This window comes from Cetorhinus maximus, chromosome 17, assembly GCF_964194155.1.
Source record: "Cetorhinus maximus chromosome 17, sCetMax3.hap1.1, whole genome shotgun sequence".
Classification (NCBI taxonomy): Eukaryota; Metazoa; Chordata; class Chondrichthyes; order Lamniformes; family Cetorhinidae; genus Cetorhinus; species Cetorhinus maximus.
Window position 1 is genome coordinate 88,111,485 of NC_135895.1, and position 21,746 is coordinate 88,133,230.

Genomic DNA, 21,746 nt, shown 5'->3' on the forward strand with positions numbered 1-21,746 from the left:
AAAGACCGCGCATGACTAAGGAACGGTTTGATCACATCTGCCAACTGCCACAGGATTTGGTGTAGGGGACATGGCAGGCATCTGCTGCTTGTGGCCGTAAAAGACCATGGCACTCAATTTTTTTGCCAGTGGCTCCACAGGTGACCTCTGTGGGATATCGCAAGTGTGAGAATGGATGTTATTTTTAAATATTTCTGCGGAAAGTTGTGTTATTCTGCAAAGAAGGCTGTGTGTGTGTGTGTGTGTAAATAATTTAATTAAGCTGAGGAAAAGTTACTAGAAGTCAGATTGTCTGGGGGGTTTAAAACATGAAAGGATGGAGGCATTAGGTTTGAGGCACAAGTGAATTTGTTGGATCTAGCCTTAGCATTTTTAGGTAAGTTGAGAGTTTGTTTGAATGTCAAAGGGAAGTCAGAGGCAACAAGAAATATGTTTGCATCTTGTGGGAGTTCCAAAGGTAAACAGAAAAGGGTATATTACATTTTATTGACCCAAAAGCAGAGACAAAACAGAAACATGAAAGATTTTATATTTGGAAGAATTTGACTTTCAAAGGGGTGTAAGAACAATGGAACCTGAGATGAAAGGGGAATAAGGTATTTTAGAGGTACTGAGGGCTGTTGACTGAGCCTTTGGCACTGTAAGGAAGGTCCTGGACACAGATCTAGGTTGGGAAAAGATGCAGTTTGAATCAACCATCCAGACAAGCCAGAAAAGTCTTGGGCTGCAAAAAGCAGTCATGCCCTGAAGTTATGGGTTTCTACAGCATAGAGGGAGAGAGTTTAAGTGATCATATAGTATGCCTTTATTAAAGCTACACTAGTTTGCCCTGGTTAATATTACTGGATTTTTATAGTTAAACAAACACCTATAAAGGTGTGTTGCCTGGAAGATGTTCACTTGTGGGTCTGACCAAGTAGGGAGTCTTTCGGGGGAATGTTTTGTAAGACTATATTTAACTGTGTGGCTGTAATCCTGTGTGCTTAAGTTTATTTTTTGCTTGTTAATAAAACTTTGCATTTAATTTATAAAACCCTGAAAGTGTTACTGGATGTCTTGCCGCTGACACCAGTGCTTTTTCTTCTCATTCTCAAAATAAAGCAAAGGGTATGGTCCGTAAGCCAGTTTCCCTCTGGGATTTTGTTTGAGCAGGAATTAAAATCGGCTATGGTCATAACACAAGCCTCCACCCACAAATGCACCCATGAGGTCATGGATGCCAACTTCGCGAAGGCATATTACTTTGCGCATTTTGCCCAGGATCAGGAAAGCCAGGAAGCAAAGTGCTGGACTTGCCCAGATCTGAGGTTTTCCGCAGATGCAGGGTGCCATCGACTGAACTCACTGAACTCAGAACTCCGTGGCAACAAGCAATCAACTACATCAACTGCAAGGGTTTCCACTCCCTGAATGTTCAGCTGGTGTGTGACCACCACAAATGCATCTTACAGGTCTGTGCACTGTTCCCAGGAAGTGTCCACGACTCCTACATTCTCAGTAGGTCTCAGATCACTGATGTCTTCCAGGGTCCACAGAGGCTGCAGGGATGGCTCCTTGGGGAAAAGGGCTACCTGCAGAGGACGTGGCTAATGGCGCCTGTGCGGAGGCCTCAGACTGCAGCAGAGCGAAGATATAACAAGGTGCATACTGCAACTCACACCTTGGTGGAGCAAACAATTGGGGTGCTAGAATTGAGGTTCCAGTGCCCAGATCAGTCTGGTGGAGCCCTGAAACGTAGTCCACAGAGGGTGTCACACATTGTCGTCATCGTCTACAACCTGGCACTGCAATGAGGAGAGGAGCTGGCTGAGGAGGACATCGATGCAGATGACGATGAGGAGAAACTTGAGGACGACAATGACGATGATAGGGCCATCGCACTGGCCAGATGAGGCAGGCATGCTTGGGACTCCCTGATAGCTGCTAGGTTTGTAGAGGATGATGATGACCTGCAGTGAGCAGACACCATAGATCCTCACATCGCATATTGAATGTTTAACTGCAGTCTGGCTGATGGAGGTGCACATACCCTCTGTGATAAGGCTCCTGTCATGGAGATGCAGCCGAGGCCCTAAAAGTCACCTGATTCCAAGAGGATGATGACAACATGCGGTGGGGACACTCCATAGATCTTCACATTGCCTCTGTGACTGTCTGACTACTGTCTGGCAGAGGGCAGCTCACTTGCGCTCTGTGATCAGGGTCATATCATGGGGACGCAGCCATGAAACTTTAAATGGAACTGATCCTTTGTCAGTCTTCAGCACCTCACCCCTTCAGGAGCACAGCGTCACCGGCCACATCTGCTGACGAGATGGGGTCAGCCCCACCTTAAAGGTGCTGAGATTCTGCCCATTATCACAAGCAATGATGCAAGCTAACGGCCATTACTTAATGCAGTTAAGGGACTGAAAGAGACATTATCATAAACAATAGTACAGGACAACCGCCATCAGATAACTCAATTAAGAAATTGAGAACGCCATTATCATAAACAAGTGTCAAGGACAATGGCCATCACATAGCACAATTAGTCCCTGACAGGAAAGGAAAGTGCATTCACACATCTGTCAACTCCAGAGCAAGTATCCATCACTGGGGTAGGGATTGTAATGTTTTCTGTTATGGAAACAACATGAGAACTGATTATCTCTATCCAGTCCCATCTAGACAGGGTGTGGAATAAAACTAAGATATCGAAAAATGTTAAACGCTGGACGGTTCAGCACAGGAGCTGTGTTTGTGAAAATGTAACATGAATCATCATAAAAGGAGGATGACACCAGAGCGTGGCTACTGCAGTCAGGAGAAGAAGGGCACAGATTGCTCATCTCTAGATCCAGGCCTACAATCAACACCGGCAACGACCAGTTGTGTGAGTAATTGTATGTTCTAGCCAAATCATAGAGGGATTTGCACTGGGGTAATTTTGGAAATAGCAGTGTAGTAATTATGGTTTTATTTAGTGTGCAATGTACCTTTAAGAATAATACTTGTTAAGGAAGATCACATGATCTGTAGTAACCAATAGGAGAGTAGCGCGGGCTACCGCCACATTGAGTGCAGAGATAGAGTTGGAGTTGAAAGCACATGTGTAGTTGCTGCTGAGTATATTGTAAATAAACTTAATGGTTTCACCCAAGAAGTGTCTGCATGTCAACTCTATCATTAATAGTACAACTCAGCCGCCGTACAACAAGCAGTCAAATCAGGGAGGGATTTGTACTGGGGTAATTTTGGAAGTAGCAGTCAAATCAGGGTGGGGTCTGAACTGTGGTGATTCATGTAAGTTTCAGTCAACCTTGTGTTGTGGGTTTTTTTGTAAATTCCAGACTGTCGCAGGAGGATTTGTACTGGGGAGGGAACTTGGGAGTCAATCAAATGAACAAACTTGAGGTTTAGCCAAACACTGTGTCGTGTGCATTTTGTTCTTGTAATTCCTGAATCCAAGAACTATTGTAAGGGGAAACAGGAATGGGAAACTCTCAGAAGAGACAGCGATTTCCAGGTCACTACCATTTGCTGTATAAAATAGTTCTTCCTCACATCCCTCTGTATGTCTTGACCTGAACCTTAAACCTGTGCCCACTGGTTCCTATATCAACAGCTAATGGGAACAGGTGCATAGGAACATATGGAATAGAAGCAGAAGTGGGCCATTTGGCCGCTCGAGCCTGCTCCGCCATTCAATAATATCATGGCTGATCTGTTTGTGTTTCAAGTTCTACATTCCCATCTACCCCCGATAACCTTTGATTCCCTTCCCCAACAAGAATCTATCTAGCTTTGCCTCAAAAATATTCAGTGACCCCGCCTCCACCGCCTTCCGAAGCAGAGAGTTCCAAAGTCGCACAACCCTCTGAGAGAAAAAATTTCTCCTCATCTCTGTCCTAAAAGGGCAACCCCTAATTTTAAAACAGTGCCCCCTAGTTCTGGGCTCACCCACTAGAGGAAACATCCTTTCCATGTCCACCTTGTCAAGACCGTTCAGCATCATGTATACTTCAATCAAATCACCCCTCACTCTTCTAAACTCCAGTGGAAATAAACCCAGTCTGTCCAACCTATCTTCATAAGACAAGCCGCTCAATTCAGGTATCAATCTAATAAACCTCCATTAGCTGCCTTCAATGCATTTACATCCTTCCTTAATAATACTACACACAGAGTTCGGGATACAGTCTCACCAATTCCCTGTATTGCTGAAGCATAACATCCTTACTTTTATGTTCCATTCCTCTCATTATAAAGGATAAAATTCCATTAGCCTTCTTGATTACTTACTGTACCTGCATGCTAACTTTTTGTGACTCATGCACGAGAACACCTAGACCCCTCTGCACCTTGGAATTCTGCAGTCATTCTCCATTTAATCAATACCCTGTTATTTTATTCTTCCTGTCAAAGTGAAAAACTTCACATTTTTCCATATTATACTCCATTTGCCAGACTTTTGCCCACCCACTCAATTTATCTATTGTCATGAGTCACTGGGGATAGTGCACTGCAATATCAAGCCCCACTGTTCCTTGAGCTGCGACGAATGTTAAAAGTTTGATCAAACCACTTAATTGTTTAATTTAGGTTAACAGAATAAAAGCACCAGGTTTCTAAACCTAATAAGTAAATAGTTGTTTATTGAACAAATTGTCTTTAACCAGTAGCAAAAGAAAGAAACAGGAACTGCCAATTTCTAGCTTTATAACATAAACTCTACCCCTTCTTAAATCCCTATACACACATACATGACACATAAGATACACAAAAACATGGATTTTAAGGGTGGGATAAAACAGTTCAATAGCACCAAATTCAAAGTGTAGGATTCGATGGGTTGATTTTGATTGATGTCTTTCAAATTCCTTTCAGTTCTTTGTTGATGACATGAGGTGGTCTTCCAGGACTTTCAGTCTTTAGTTCACTGATTGAGCACTTATCTTTCAATGTCTCTAGCAGTGATTTTGCCTCTTGACAGGGGTTTTCAGAGAGAGAGCAGGTTATAGAGATATGAGGAGAAAAAGACAGCTAGATATTATTGTAGAATTACTGGAATCTTACAGGCATAGGAGAGAGAGATTTTAAGTCTTTTTCCTTTCAGGCTAGGAGCTATTCTGCTGCACTGCTCTCATACAAACCCTGGTCACCTGGTCAGGAGCCAATTAAAATGCTGTTGCCAGGCAGGTCCCCATTAGACTAGACTCCTCCTCGGCACCATCCTATCTTTCATGGCACACTCTGTTCCAGGACAGCAACATTGTATATATCCCTCACAATGTTCCAGTAGGCATGTCCTTCACACCGCAGCCATTGTATTTTTAATCCACAGTCTAAAAGAAATTAAAAAAATGTTCTTTACAACAGACCGACAGGAATAAAGAGATATGTTCCTTACATGCCTCCACCCCTAAAAGAGATGAAACGCCATTTCAACAATGTATTTCATCACAAGGTATGTGACACATGGACAAGAAAACAAAAAACTTATTTCCATTCATCCTATCTCCTCCTTATGCAATCTTATACAATTTTTATTATTTCTTAACCCTTTAACTTATTTCAGTATTTTATACCTGGGACAATGCATCCTCAATCACATTATCTTTGCCGGCAATATGAACAACCTTTATATTGAATGGTTGAAACAATGGACTCCATCTAAATAGTCTCACATTTCGAGTTTTAAACTTTTCATTGAACACCAGCGGATTATGCTCAGTGTAGATTAGTGTTTCTTTGTTATCGTGTTGACAAAAACTTCAAAGTGTTGAGGAGACAACAACAATGCTAGAGTTTCTTTTCCTACAGTAGAGTACTTCCTCTGATATTGATTTAACTTCTTGGAAAAATACCCCACCGGCTTTTCTATCCCTAACTTATCATTTTGCAATAGGACTGCACCTACCCCCAAGTCACTAGCATCAATTGCTATTTTGAAAGGTTTGGTAAAGTCAGGGGTGGCCAACACTGGCTCATTTATTAAGATTGCCTTCAGCTTTTCAAAGACAGCTTGGCATTCTGCTGACAATACCACTTTTGCCTGTTTTCTTAACAAACTGGTGAGAGGTACAGCTATTGTGCTGAAGTTAGGCACATGCTTCCTATAAAACACACACATTCCCAAAAACCTCATGATTTCTTGTTTAGTTTTAGGAATGGGGAAATATTTTAGAGTGTTCACTTTTGCTGTTCTTGGCAACACTTTCCCTTGTCCTAGGATGTGATCTAGGTAAGTTACCTTTGCTTTTGAAAATGTACTTTTGGCCAGATTTATGACTAAACCAGCCAACTGCAATTGCTTAAACAAGCCCTGTAATTGCTTTGCATGTTCTTCCCATGTGTTACTATATATTATGACATCGTCTAAATAAACAACAGTTATGTACTTCAGTTACTTTACATGCTCCTGTGAGTCTTTCTAGAAACATGAACCCATATTCCAACATGGAGGTTTCATCTTTCTGCTTTAGAAACTTTTCCTTGATCACTTTTAATGGACCTCTTATTTCATGACCATAGATCAATTCAAATGGATTAAATCCAGTAGATTAATTTGGAGAATCTCTGGTAGCAAATAGTAAGAAATCTAATCCTTTGTCCCAATCCTTTGGGTATTCATGGCAAAAGGTCTTAATCATAGTTTTGAGAGTCTGATGGTGTCTCTGTAAAGCTCCCTGTGTCTGTGGACGATAGGCAGTAAACTTTATTTGTTTGATACCCAAACTGCTGATTATGTCTTGGAAAATTTTAGGCATGAAGTTAGAACCTTGGTCAGATTGCATTTCAATTGGTAGGCCATAACGAGTCAAAAAACTGAGTTAACTTTTCCACCTTAGCTGTAATTGTCCTTAAAGGAATAGCTGCTGGAAATCAGGTTGCCACAGCCATGATTGTAAGGATATCCTGGTGTCCTGCTTTCGTTTTGGATAATGGTCCTATACAATCTCCTAATACCCAACTGAATGGCTCTTCAAAAACTGGCATAGGTATTAAAGGTGTTGGTTTGATTACAGGCTGAGGCTTACCTACTACCTGACTTGTATGACATGTTTTACAAAATTGCACTACATCCTTACAAAGTCTTGGCCAGGTAACATGCCTGTTTATTGAAGCTTGGGTTTTTTGCATTCCTACATGTCCTGCCATAGCAATTTCATGTGCTACTCACAATATCTCCTTATGATATTTGGGCAGTAACACTATCTGATGAACAACGATCCTTTCCTCGACCACAGGCCCGTGGGGGTGTCTCCACATCCTCATCAGAACTCCATTTTTAATGTAATAGCACTAGGGAACTCCTTCCACCTCACGCTCAGTGCGAGCTGACTGTACTAACTTGTTTAACTCTCGATCTGCTTTCTGAGCCTCAATTAATGAAGACATGCCAAACACCTTCTTCGAATTATCCTCATTCTTAAAGAAAGTTTTGGCTACTCTAACATCTGCTCGTGGTATTACTTTGACCTCTGGTGGTGGACTTTGTTTAGCCATTGCTGTGGTCACCAAATACGATGGAAAAATACCAGGAACTTGTTCTTGTAACTGTTCCATCTCTTTAGCCTCTCTTAGACTTTCCATAATTATGGCCAAAGCTATAACCTTCAATCCTGCCAAATCATTCCCCAAGAGTGAATCAACTCCATCCACGGGTAATTTCTTAACCACTCCTACAACCACTGATTCAGTCAACAAATCACACTCCAATTGCACATTGTAAAATGGAACTGGGATATAGTCTCCACTTATCCTGTTTACCAATACTTTAGCTTTCATTTAACTCTCTGGAGGAAAAACTAGGCCCTTCTCCAGCAAAAGAATTTGAGTAGCTCCTGTGTCCCTTAATATACTGATGGGCTTAGCTGCATCATTTGATAAAAAAGGGGTTGTCTTTCCTTTAGACAAAAACCCATTATATCTCTCATCTACCTTATTCCCTTCACCTGCATTCACAGCAGTGTTCACCTCCAGACTCTTATTTGTAGTTAAAGCTACAATTTGATCCATGGCATTTTCTTTTTGAGCTCCTTTTTCAGACTCACTCTTACAAACTCCAATAAGTCCCATGGGCTTCCCATGCAACTTCCAGCATTTTGAATGAATGTGTCCCACTTTATTACAATGGAAACACTTAGGCCTTCGAGTTTCACCTCCGCCCTCAGTACCTTCCTTCCTAATCTGGAGAGGAGATCTCAAGGTATTCCCAGCTATCCATTCTTTACTCTGGTACTTGCCTTCCTTTCACTCTCCCACTTTCTATCCTTTTCAAATTTATGGAGGTGATGGAAAAAAGATTTAGTTTTCTGGATCAGCTCATAATCATCAGCCACTACTGCTGCCTGTCTAGCAGTTGCAACCCTTTGGTCTTCCACATGGGCTCTTATTACAGAAGATAGTGAGTTTTTAAATTCTTCTGAGAGAATGGCTTCTCTGAGAACTTCATAGGCAGTTCCAACTCCTAATGCTTATATCCATCTGTCAAAGCAACTTTGCTTAATCCTTTCAAATTCAATGTTAGTTGTCCAGGTTGTTTCCTTAAATTTTGAAACATTTTTTCTGTATGTTTTAGGGACCAACTTATATGCACTCAAAATGGCCTTTTTCGCCACATCATAATCCCAAAAAACCTCTTCTGACAGTGAAGTATACATTCCCTGTGCTCTACCTGTCAATTTGCTCTGCACGGGCAATGTCCAGTTTTCCTTTGGCCAGTTCATCTGTTTAGCTATCTTCTCAAATAAAATAAAGAATGCTTCAACATCCTTTTCTTCAAATTATGGAATAGCTTGTACAAATTTAAACATCTCCTCAATGGGTTCTGATCTGGAAATAAGCTCTGCCTCACCTATTGGTGTCTCTTTTTTAACTGCCAGCATTTTAATCTGGGATTCCCTGTCTTTCTCTTGTTCTATACTTTCCTGTTCAGGTTTATGTTTCTCCATTTCTAACCTCACCCTTTCTAACTCCATTTGAAATGCTCTCTTTCCTTTTCTTTTTTTTTCTCTGCCCTTTCTGGCTGTTCCCACTGCCTGTCAATGGTGGGTCGCGTTTCCCGCCTCGAGCATTGGGAACTTCATTGTAACACACATAATAAGCCCAGCTCGTCTGAATCATATCCCCGTGCTGGATCATCCTTTTCTTCTGTCTCTAGTTTCGCTTTTTTGCAACTGAGTTTGAGCCCATTCCAATGAACTTGGAGAATTCAGTCCCTCGGTATTCCTTCCAATTTCAAATGCTGTGCCATCTCTTCGATTAGCTCTGCCTTCCTAGCTTTGGCAGGCAATTCTACTCTAAATTTATTTGCCCAAATTGATTAACCTGGCTTTTGGGATCCCTTGTAAAATTGTCAGGGTCATCTCTTCCACTTACAGGAAAGCTTTAGCAGTTTCAAGTGCCATCTTATTTTTAACAGTACAAACCTGTTAATCCTTTTAGCTTTTATTACTTACTAAATTGACACCCAAATCATCGTTGTCTTTTGCGCCAAAATATCTCGGTTGAGCTCCCAAACTTTGTCACGACTCACTGGGGATAGTGCACTGCAATATCAAGCCCCAATATTCCTTGAGCTGCGGCAAATGTGAATAAGTTTGAACAAACCACATAATTGTTTAATTTAGGTTAACAGAATATGAGCACCAGGTTTTTAAACCTAATAAGTAAATAACTGTTTACTGAACAAATTGTCTTTAACCAGTGGCAAAAGAAAGAAATAGGAACTGCTAATTTCTAACTTTATAACCTAAACTCTACCCCTTCTTAAATCCCTATACACACACATACATGACACATAAGATACACAAAAACATGTATTATTTTAAGGGTGTGATAAAACTGTTCAATAGCACCAATTCCAGAGTACAGAATTCAATGGGTTGATTTTGATTGATGTCTTTCAAATTCCTTTCAGTTATTTGTTGATGACATGAGGTAGTCTTCCAGGACTTTCAGTCTTTAGTTCACTGATTGAGCACTTCCCTTTCAATGTCACTAACAGTGATTTTCCCCATTGCCTCTTGACAGTGATTTTCAGAGAGAGAGCAGATTATAGAGATATGAGGAGGAAAAGGCAGCTAGCTATTATTGTAGAATTACTGGAATCTTGCACACACAGGAGAGAATTGTTTTAGGTCACCTGGTCAGGAACCAATTAAAATGTTGTTGCTAGGCAGTTCCCCATTAGACCAGGCTTCTCCTTGGCATAAATCCTGTCTTTCATGGCACACTCTGTTCCAGGACAGCAACATTTTATACATCCCTCATGCTATTCCAGTAGACATGTCATTCAAACTGCAGCCATTGTAACTTAAATCCACAGTCCAACAGACATAAAAAGATATGCTCTTTACAACAGTCCAACAGAAATAAAAAAAATATGTGTCTTACACTATATCCATCTGCAAACTCCTTATGACTTCTTCACAACATAATTTCCTATGGATCTTTATTATCTGAAAATTGAGCTACCATGTCTTAATTCTCCTCATCTAAATCATTGATATAAATTGTAAAAGGTTGGGGTTCCAGCTAGACCCCTGAGGGACTCTGCTAGTCTCATCCTCCCAATCAAACAAAGACCCATTTATCCATACCCTCTGTTTTTTGCCAGCCAGCCAATCCTCTATCCAGGCTAAAATATTACCACCTACACCATGAGTTTTTATATTCTGCAATAACCTCTGATGCGTCACCTTATCAAATACCTTCTGCAAATCCAAGTAGTCCGTCTACAGGATACACTTTATCCACGGCACATGTTACTCCTTCAAAGAAATCTAATAAATTGGTCAAACATGATTCCTCTTGCTATCCATTTTTACATTTCTAGCTGGCTTCCTCTCATACTCTAATTTCTTTCTCTGGATTAACCTTTTAGTCATTATCTGTTGTTCTTTATAATCTGACCAATCATCTGGCCTTCCATTGATTTTTGCGCAGTTATATGGTTTTTCCTTAATTTTGATGCTTTACTTAACTTCTTTAGTTAACCACAATGCTGGGTCCTCCCTTTAGAATGTTTCTTTATAGTAGGAATATACTTATTCTGAGTATTCTAAAAACTCCCATAAAATGTCTGCCACTGCTTTTCTATTGATCTACCCCGAGCCTATTATCACAGTTCACTTCAGTTAACTCAGCTTTTATGCCCACATAGTTGCCCTTATTTTAGTTTAAAATTCTAGTTTTAGACCCACTCTTCTCCCTTTTGTACTGGATGTAAAATTCAATCATATTGTAGTCATTGCTACCTAGGGGTGCCTTCACTCTGAGGTTATTAATTAATCCTGTCACTTTACACAATACTAAACCTAATATAACCTGTCTCTGGTTGATTCAGGAACATGCTGCTCTAAGAAACTATCTCAAAAGCATTCTATGAGCTCTTCATCCAGGCAACTGCTTCCAATCTGATTTTTCCATTTTATATGTAAATTAAAGTCACCCATGATTATGGCCGTCCCCTTACAACAAGCACCTAATGTTTCTTCTTGTCTACTTTGCCCTACATTGTGCTTATTGTTAGGGGTCCTGCAGAGCACTCCCACTAGTGACTACTTTCCCCTACTATTCCTCATCTCCACCCAAACCGATTCTATATCCTGATCTCCTGAACCAGGTTTTGTTTATCTACCTTATCTAAACCTATCCTGATCTTATATATCTCTACTGGATTTCCCTTTAAGCGTGCACACACAGACACACACACACACAGACACACACACACACACACACAGACAGATACACACATACACAAGTGTCATTTACATGCTGAAGCTCAATGGCTGAAGTTGGAGTGATTTTGGCTTTTCATTGAAAGTGGTGTAGGTTGAATAGTTTCCCCATCTGTGCTGGAGATTAAACACCTTTGCTTGAAGGAGGACAATTCCAGCTTTTCCAATCTAACCTTGTAGCTACAATACCCCAACCCTAGAAGCACCCTCTTAAATCTCCTCTTCACCCTCTCAAGGACCTTCACATCCTTCCTAAAGTGGGGTGACATGAAATTAGATGCTGTCTTCCAACCTCCGCTCTGGAAAACAACCAATCACCAGAACTCTGAAATTGAAACAGAAAATGCTGGAAAATGCATTTACCATGACTCACTGTTTTCTGTTCTTAAGCCACATAAAAAGATCTCTTAAGCAAGTTTAAAGTGACTGTTGAAAATGTTTCTGACCTTTTAAAATCTTACTCACATGCATAAGACACTGTAAGATCACCTCAAAATAACTGAGATTATCTTTCTGTTCTGAGATTGTCCTTCTACCTGGGCTTTGGCGGTAGTTGTTCGCAGACAGACTGTAGCCATACTCTGACACTTGCTTAACACTTGTTTATTTGTACTAATAGGCATTAGCTCCTACACATGGTATTCCAACCTCTCTCTCTCTCTCTCTTGAGAGAGAGAACCTCTAACACACTGATATCATTGGTACATCTTCATCTACATCATATATTAGTATATTCCATCTGCTAACCCTTTATACTAGACTGGCCCTCAAGTATACTATCCCATTTTCAACAACACCATGAGACTATGGGTGGGGTTAACTGGTGGGATCTTCCTGTCAATGGATTTTGGCTGGCTCTTCGAATCTGACGCAATGGAACCCGCTGCACCAGGGCCGGATAATCCCAGCCATGTCTTCAATTGTTTACGTGGCATTTCTGTAACCCCCCTTTTTATATCCACAGATTCTACCCAACTCCAACCTTGCTTTCTATGCCCCCCTCCCCCCACCCAGGTCACAGTCCTGGGGGATTCAAACTCCCTCAGTATTCTCAGCCCTTATGGAAGGTGTCTTAGAGGCATGTGGGTTTTCTTCTGCATCATCACCTGCAGAATATGACAACAATTTACCAGCATTGCTGTCAGCATAGCTGGGAAGCTGAGGGTGGGTTTCAGAATGACTGAACTACAAGGACAATGAAGACTTTTCGATGAAAGACTGATCCAAGAGAGAAGACTCAATCGCATCAATTTTTGGACCCTCTGGGACTAGAAGAGAAGAGCTCATGACTTCCCAAGGAACTTGTTGCTCCCTCAAAGCACACTGGGAAAGACCTTCAGAAGACAAATGATCTTCAACTCCAGGGAAGACTGTCACAGCTTGTATCATTCACCGCTGTATTGATGGTTGAAATGGCATTGATGATATGAGATTTCAATGAACGAAGATGAAAAGAAAAATGACCGACTTCCTGTAAGACTATTAGGAAAAGAGGAGGTGATTTCCCAATGATTTTCTGGGAGGACTGTCTACTTTCTGTAAGCAGTGGGAAGAGAGCCACACTTCTCTCTGAGTGAGGCTGTTCCACTATGGGCAATGGGAAGAGTTTCTGAGAATATAGAGACACGACAGCTTCATCGTCTGTAATGAGAGGAATTTCCTGCAGACATTCAACTCGGGGATAAGTTTGCTGTACACGATCCTTCAGCTTCAGAAGTGCCAAGGATTCTGCCTCAGCTTCTGTGCTGACCTCCAACTCTGGAGGGAAGAAGACTTTCAGCTGGGACTGAAGTTTGGGAGCCAATTGATTTCACCCTAGGAAAGCACCAGCTCTTGAGCAGCGTGATCCTCTCTGGATTCGGAGATGGATGCAGGCAAAGCATTCTCTCTGGAAGGCTCTTCGTGGAAAACAGGAGATAAAGTAGACAATATGTTGGTAGATTCAGTGGAACTAAGATCTGAATGCTGCTCAGCCACTAGAAACACAGATGGATCCTCTAAAAAGACAACAGAGACTTCATAAATTGCATCCAGAAAGATGAATCATCCCCTAGGGCCTCAACTTCCAACAGATCAGATGGTGCTGCACAGGTTTCTTCCTCATCGCTACCTAGGAAGAGCCAATTCAGGTCCCGTAGGTCTTCATGGGGAGGGTCACCATCTGCTGCAGTGCCTTCTGCCTATGTCACCTCTGGCCTTACTTCAAGAAGAACTGAGAGATTCATAACTTCAATCTCTGCCTGTGGCCTAGTGGGTGGTTTCTCTGTGAAAGAAAGGAACATACTACTGATTGTATGAACTTCCTCAGCTTCTGAAGGTTGAAATTTCACTGATTCCAAATAAAAGTTTGAAGACATTGAGTCATTCAAATGCTGGGCATCATCGTTTTTTTCTAGCGTTCCTAGATGTATGCCTCCATCGCCACTCAATAAGGATGTACATTAATTGTGGAGAACATAGAGAGACGCAACAATCTGTCACCCCATGTAATGAAGAGGGGCAATAATCCTCCCTTTAATTGGGAGGTCCATGTCGCCTGGACTTTGTAATTTGATGCCTGATAGATGAAGAATCATTGACTGAAGTGACGTCATCTGCTAATATGTTAACAGCAGCTCCAATTCTAACGATAGTATTGAACTTGCACTTCAGCTGACCAATAGTCTGGACTAAGACTATCAACTTTCCCTTGGAGCTCTGTAATTGTGTCTTTATCTTGATTTCCCATTTCTTTAATGGAGTGTGTTACGTAAATACCTTTTGTCTTCACTTCGTTTAAAATAGTTGGATTTTCAGAAATGCTTAAAATATCCAACTCTGCTATACTGGAAGCATTCCACGCCCCCTGCTGTATCGACCTGGCATCTATGCTGGTATTTCTTTTGTGCCCTTTTGCCCAGTTTGTCAGGCTTTCTTGTGGGTGGGGCTGCTACCTGTGGGCCTACCCAGCCAACGGAGCCATGTGAAGCCTTGCAGTCGTATCAGGTTATAGCCCGATCCAGCGCTTGGAGTTCAGCCTACGTGGCATACCGAACTGTTTGCTTGATAATGGGGTTCAGTGGCATGCTAAAATATGTGTCAAAGGTTTTGAGAGCTGTCTCAAAGTCCAAGGTGGACTCCTGCACCCCCTGCCTTAGAGACTGTCATCTGCACTTGGACCTACGGCATAATATCCTTCAATAACACCAATCTATTTTTTATGTTGATGTCTCCACAGCTGCCACCATGTTCTGAGATGGCCCTTCTATCTGGGCTCCAGGCGTGATACATGGTTAGTAGACAAACTTTAGGCATACTCTGGTATCTGCTCAACACCTTGTTTATTAGTGCTATATTTAAACAGGTTACAGAGTAGACATGTTTCTCCTAGGCATGATTCCAACCTCTCTCTTTCTCTCTCTCAAGTTTAACACATGACTGACTGATGTCAGTGGTACATAATCATCTATATCATACATTAACATATCCCATTGTTAACCCTTTATGCTACACTTTCCAATACAGAGGGCAATCAGGGTGCTGTAAACACATTTTTGGTGTCGTGGCAGGTCAGGGGCCACACTCCCCTGTTAAAGTGTTGAAGGTTGTGCTGGTCTGTTGCACTTTGCACAATTTTATCCTGCAGGGAGGACTGACCCTCCACCATGCAGATGAGATTGCACCAGAAATCGATGAGTGGAGGATTTCAACATGAATGTCACTGGATCTATGCCTCATGGAACACCTGGGGAAGTTCCAGCTGGAGCTGGCAGGAAGCTAGAGAGCAGCTGGTGTCTGATGCGGACATTGAGAGCGGCAAAATCCATCTCCCTCCCGCAGGAAATCAGACAGTGTAGTTAGAAAGTGAAACAAGTGACATTTAATTTTAGCAGCAGGGATTCATTGCAAGAGAGTTGAGGCATTTATTGCTGAGCAATGACAGCTTTTAATACAATTCGTGTTATTTAGCTTTTTTTCCCCTTTAACCATGTTGTACCATTAAAATGTTTCATATTAAGAAAATTATTTTGAATACAGGCTAATGTGCAAAAACAACAGCAAACTCAAATAGGAACAGTAAATTATAATTATAACATAAACAATATTAGGAGATTCAATGTGCAATGTGACTCCAAGATAGAGATGAATGATAATGTGACCTTTGATTTATACCAAGTATAAATATTCACCAGAGCAATTGTCAGCTGGTTTAATTTTGTCAGTTACCTGCGATTTTGTCATAGCTTCACATACATTTCACTCGTAGCTGAAGCGAGGCAAAGCACATCTCCGTGGTTTTAAATATGTAACCTCATAATATTAGCTCACGACAAAAGGTACTGAAATAAGCTTCATTTTTGACACCTATTCAGTGATGTTGGTTGTAAGGGTGAACTCTGATCATGGTTTGTGTGCTACTTGTTTGAAATGGGGTCTGAATTTATTTATGGAAACACAGTCATTTGCAATTTTCCCTGGTTGTTTTAAGAATTTCGTGGGCTGAATTTTCCCCCCGTCGGGGGGAAGTTGATGGGCGGGAGCTTCCAATCGGCACCCCCAATCGGAGGCGCGGTGCCATTTTACGTGGGTGGGCCAATTAAGGCCTGCCCAGTGTGACGTCCGCATGGAAGCGCTATGCGCTCCCTGTGCGGGGGTGGGGGAGGATTCCTAAAATCGAGAATGCGATCTTCTGCGCATGCGCACGAAAGAGCGCACTCACCCCCTGAGGCTAAGTGCAGCCTCAGGGAGATCGGCTCTAAATGTGAAAAAACTCAAAACAGAAAAATAAAATTAATAAAATAAAATAAATGCAGCCTTGCATGCTCGGGAGATCATAGTGAGGATCCTCCTCAACCACCGCCCGCCAGTGGCCAAGGAACTCCTTCCAGAGTCACAGTGTGATTTTCACCCATCGGCAGGCACTGCAGGTATGATCTTCACTGCATGGCAAATTCAAGAAAAATGCAAGGAGCAGCACTAACCACTGTACATGGCCTTTTTGACTTTGCCAACCATAAAGGCTTATGGAGTGTTCTCCTCAAATTTGGTTGCCCTCAGAAATTTGCCACCATCCTACTCTTGCCACTCATCCTACATTGTGCCTACTCCACAATGACATGCAAGCCGTGATCCTCACCAACAGAACCACCACAAACCCTATCCAAATGAAAACTGGGGCCATTGCACCAACTCTCTTCTCCATTTGCCTCAATGCAATAATAGTATCTCACCTCCAACAAATTACCCACAGACGTGGAGATCGTCTACAGAACAGACAGGAAACTCTGCATCCTACACCACCTTCAATTCAAAACCAAAATCGCTCCAACCCCAGTCATTAAGCTTCAGTATGCAGATGACACTGTGTATGCTCTCACTCAGAAACTGAGCTTCTGGTCATTGTTGACTCCTTCTCCGAAGCATATGAGAAAATGGGCCTTTCACTGCATACCCAGAAAACTAAGATTCTTTTCCAACCAACTCCCAAAGCAAAATACCTCCTACTGATAATTAAAATCAATTGTAAGACCCGGGAAATTAGAAACCACTTTCTGTATCTTGGGAGCCTTAAGGCTGGCAACTCTGGTTTGTCATATTCCGGGAGACATCGGTGGAAGTGACATCATGTATCATGGAATTCCAGTGGTGCGGCGCGAGCGAGTGAGTTCATCCCCAGTGGGGTGTGGGGGGGAGGGTTGTGGTGGAGGGAGGGTTGGGGCAAAGTCCAAAGCTCTGGATGCTGGTCGGAGAGGATGAGTTTCTTTGATGCACATAAATGAACAAAGTGATATTTTGTGTTACTATCCTTGTTTAGAATTAGCTTATTCAGGCGCAGCCACATCCTGGTGCCCACTGGAACAGAATCGCAATCAGGCAGCGGCTCTTTAAAACAGCCATTGCTGAATCCTCGCCCCCTACCCAGCTTAAACCCTAGTCCACACACAGACACAGACACACACAGACACATGCAGACACACACACACACACAGACATACGCACACACACACAGACACAGACACACACACACAGACACACACACACACACACAGACACACACACAGACACAGTCACACAGACACACACAGACACAGTCACACAGACACACACACACAGACAGACACACACACAGACACAGACACACACAGACACACACAGACACAGACACACAGACACACACACAGAGACACAGACACACACACACACACAGGCACACACAGGCACACACACACAGACACACGCACACACACACAGACACAGACACACACACACAGACACACACACACACACACACACACAGACACAGTCACACAGACACACACACACAGACACACACACACACACAGACACAGTCACACAGACACACACACACAGACACACACACACAGACAGACACACACAGACAGACACACACACACACACACAGACACAGACAAAGACATACACACACACACACACAGACACAGACACAGACAAAGACATACACACACACAGAGACACAGACACACACACACAGACACACACACAGAGACACAGACACAGACACACACACAGACACACACACACACACCGGGTGCTGACAAGGAGCCACCTCAGGTTCCACTCTCCGGCTGGTGGCAGCCGTGGCCTGCTCCCTCCTGACGATTACTGGCATTGTAACATTTTCTGCTCCCAGTTACAAAGTTGCAGCAAACAGAATCCGATCCATGTGGAGCCTGCCACCTGTGCGCACTCCATCCCCGGACCATGACCTCAGGCCCCGCTCCTGCTTCCTGTAGAAGGCCGTGAATTCCCCGCCCCCCTCCCCCTCCGCTCACACACACTCACTTCACAGGCCAGGGGCAGTTGTTGAACAGCCCTCCAAGCCTTCGGCCAAGCAAAGCAACCCCCAGAGACACAACAGTTACCATTCCGTTACTCATGTATGCTCTTTACAACCATACGATAGAGTTAAGCCTTAAACCTTCTCAGTGGGAAAAAGCAGGCAATGTCTATGAGCGCAGTACATGTGTGCAGGCCGCGCAGCACTGGTTTACATTTTATGTTGTCATGTTGCCAGGTACGCCATCAGATCACCATTTTACAATAAATGATGAGCTCCTGTGTATGAACGTTTATGCATATTAATTTATTTGCTTAAAATAAAATTTTTAAATCTCCCCAGATTGCTTTCAATAGCCACCAGGAGATTGATGCCAATTCCAGGGGACTCTCAGCTGTTCCTGGAGGGGGTGGGAGTCCTAGGAAGCCCCCTCTCAACAAAGGTAGATGTAGGCGACAACATTTATCATCCCCTCCAATGTGCCAGCATGGCCTTTGGTCGAGTGAGGAGAAGAGTAAATGAGGACCAGGATCCCAAACCGGAGGCAGAGATCATGGTTTACTCGGCAGCAGTCAGCCCCATGCTTCCGTATGCATCAGAGACTTGGACAACCTCCGACAGGCACTTCAAAGCACTGGAGATAAGTACCACTTATAAGTACTACCATAAGTGTTTTTTGCAAGATCCTCAAAATCTGGTGGCAAGAAAGGCAGTCCAACTGCAGCATCCTCTCCCAGGCAAACTTGCCCAGCGTCCTCTCCAAGCCACTCACCATCCTGACTTGGAAATATATCGCCGTTCCTTCACTGTCGCTGGGTCAAAACCCTGGCACTCCCTCCCTAACAGCACTGTGAGTGTACCTACACCACATGGACTGCAGCAGTTCAAGAAGGCAGCTCACCACCACCTTCTCAAGGGTAATTAGGATGGGCAATAAATGCTGGCCCAGCCAGTGAAGCTCGCATCCCGTAAAATGAATTTTAAAAAAAACAGCTTTGTTTTACAGGACATGTCATTCTTTTGCCTGACACCAGACTCCCAAAGCAACTGCTCTGCTCAGAACTTGGTCACAGCAGGAGACCCCTTCCCCCAGAAGGACAGCGGAAACACTTTATGGATGTCCTCAGGGCATCGCTGAAGAGATCAAACACACCCGCCGACTCATGGGAGACCCTGGCTTGTGACGGCCAGAATGGAGAAGGCTCATTTGGGAGGGCACTGAGTACATCGAGAGACTTTGTCGGGAAGACACAGGAACACAGTCGAGGTGTTGGAGGGAGCATACAAACGTCCAAACAACTTTCTACCCAACCCTTCAAGCGCCACTTGCCCCACATGGGGCAGAGTCTGCAGATTGCACATTGTACTTATCAACCATCTCATAACCCATCGAACCAGAGCAGAAGCAAGTCATCCTCAATCCTGAGGAACTGCCTAAGACTGAGATGAAGAACCATGCTGCAGGCAGGAGTTGAGATTCTCATTGCAGCCAGTGAACTAGGTATTTTAATGTTTTTATATTCATGATGGCGTAGTGGTATTGTCACTGGACTAGTGATCCAGAGACCCAGGGTAATGCCCTGGGGACCTGGGTCTGAAACCCACTATGACAGATGGTGAAATTTGAATTCAATAAAAATCTGGAATTAAAAGTCTAATGATGACCACGAAATCATTGTCGATTGTTGTAAAAATCCAACTGGTTCACTAATGTCCTTTAGGGAAGGAAATCTGCTGTCCTTAACTGATCTGGCCTACATACGATTCCAGACCCACAGCAATGTGGTTGACTCTTAAATGCCAGCTGAAATGGCCTAGCAAGCCATTCAGTTCTCAAGGGCAATTAGGGATGAGCAATAAATGTTGGCCTATCCAGAGATGCCCACATTCCATCAACAAATAATAAAATAAAATTCTCAGCACAGCCAGTGGGGAATGTTGCTGCTTTACCGCCAACCTCAAAATCCTGGCCATGTATTCCCCAGCACACCCAGACCAAGTAATCTCCTGGGAGAGGTTATAAAGAGAGGAAAAAAATAGAAAATTACTCCTTAACCCTCTTAGGCGAGCAAAGCGAATCCAGGAAATCACATTGGTCCTGATACACATTACAAGATTTCACTTCTTATTCAAGGGGATTTCTACTCAAGGCAAAAACAGCTTCAGCTCTTGCTTGTGGGAATACAGATAACCAATGTTCACAACGCTAGCCGACAGCCTTTTCCACAGAAAAATAACTACCTAGCATCCAATCGACTTTTGTCATTTCATAACATTGTTCCTCCCTAAACTGTCTAGCTTAAAGAATTGGTCAACATAAACAGTATTCAATCTCTTCATTATTTTATACATCACAATCAACTCATTCCTAATCTACACCACTCAAGTATAGACACCCAGCTCATTGAACCTATCGGAGGGACTTCAGGTGTATGAAACTGAGAATTCAACCTTCCCAAATCCTCAATATCCCTGTCCATATAAAGAAACCAAACTGGCGCAGTGTTCTAACTGAGGCCTACAAGGACAACATGACATATTCTGTTTTATAGTGAACTGTTCTGTGAATACACCCTAGAACACTGTTCATTTTGGATATAGCTTCACTGCATTGGTCATAGTCCCTTGCAGACTGATGTATAATAAAATATAACATGTAGGAGAGCAGGGATCACTGCTGCCCAGTAAATCATGACCTTGGTCTGGGATTGAGATCCTGGTCCTCAAATACTCTTCTCCTCAGTTGGCCGAAGGCTGAGCTGGCACATTGGAGATGATGATGAATCTTATCATCTATATCTGCCTTCATCGCAAGGAGGCTTCCAAGTTGTGGAAAATTGTCCACATTTTCCAGGATCTTGCCATTGATCTTAATCGATTGGATGTGGGGGATGGGCGGTGTTTTGCTAAGGGAGTTGTTTGGAAGAGAATTTTAGTTTCCTGGGTGTTTCGTGAAAGGTCCATTTTGTCGTATGCCTCAGAGAATGAGTTGACAATAACCTGGAGCTTAGTTTCTGGATGAGCGCACACACAGCGTCATCTGAATACTGAAGCTCTATGACTGAGGTTGGAGTGGTTTTGGTTTTGGGTTGAAGGCGGTGTAGGTTGAACAGTTTCCCATCTGTCCTGTAGATTCTCCCCACATCTGTGGGTCATTTGCTGGAGGTGAGGTGCTGTATTATAGCAAGCAAAATGGAGAGGAGAGTTGGTGTGATGAC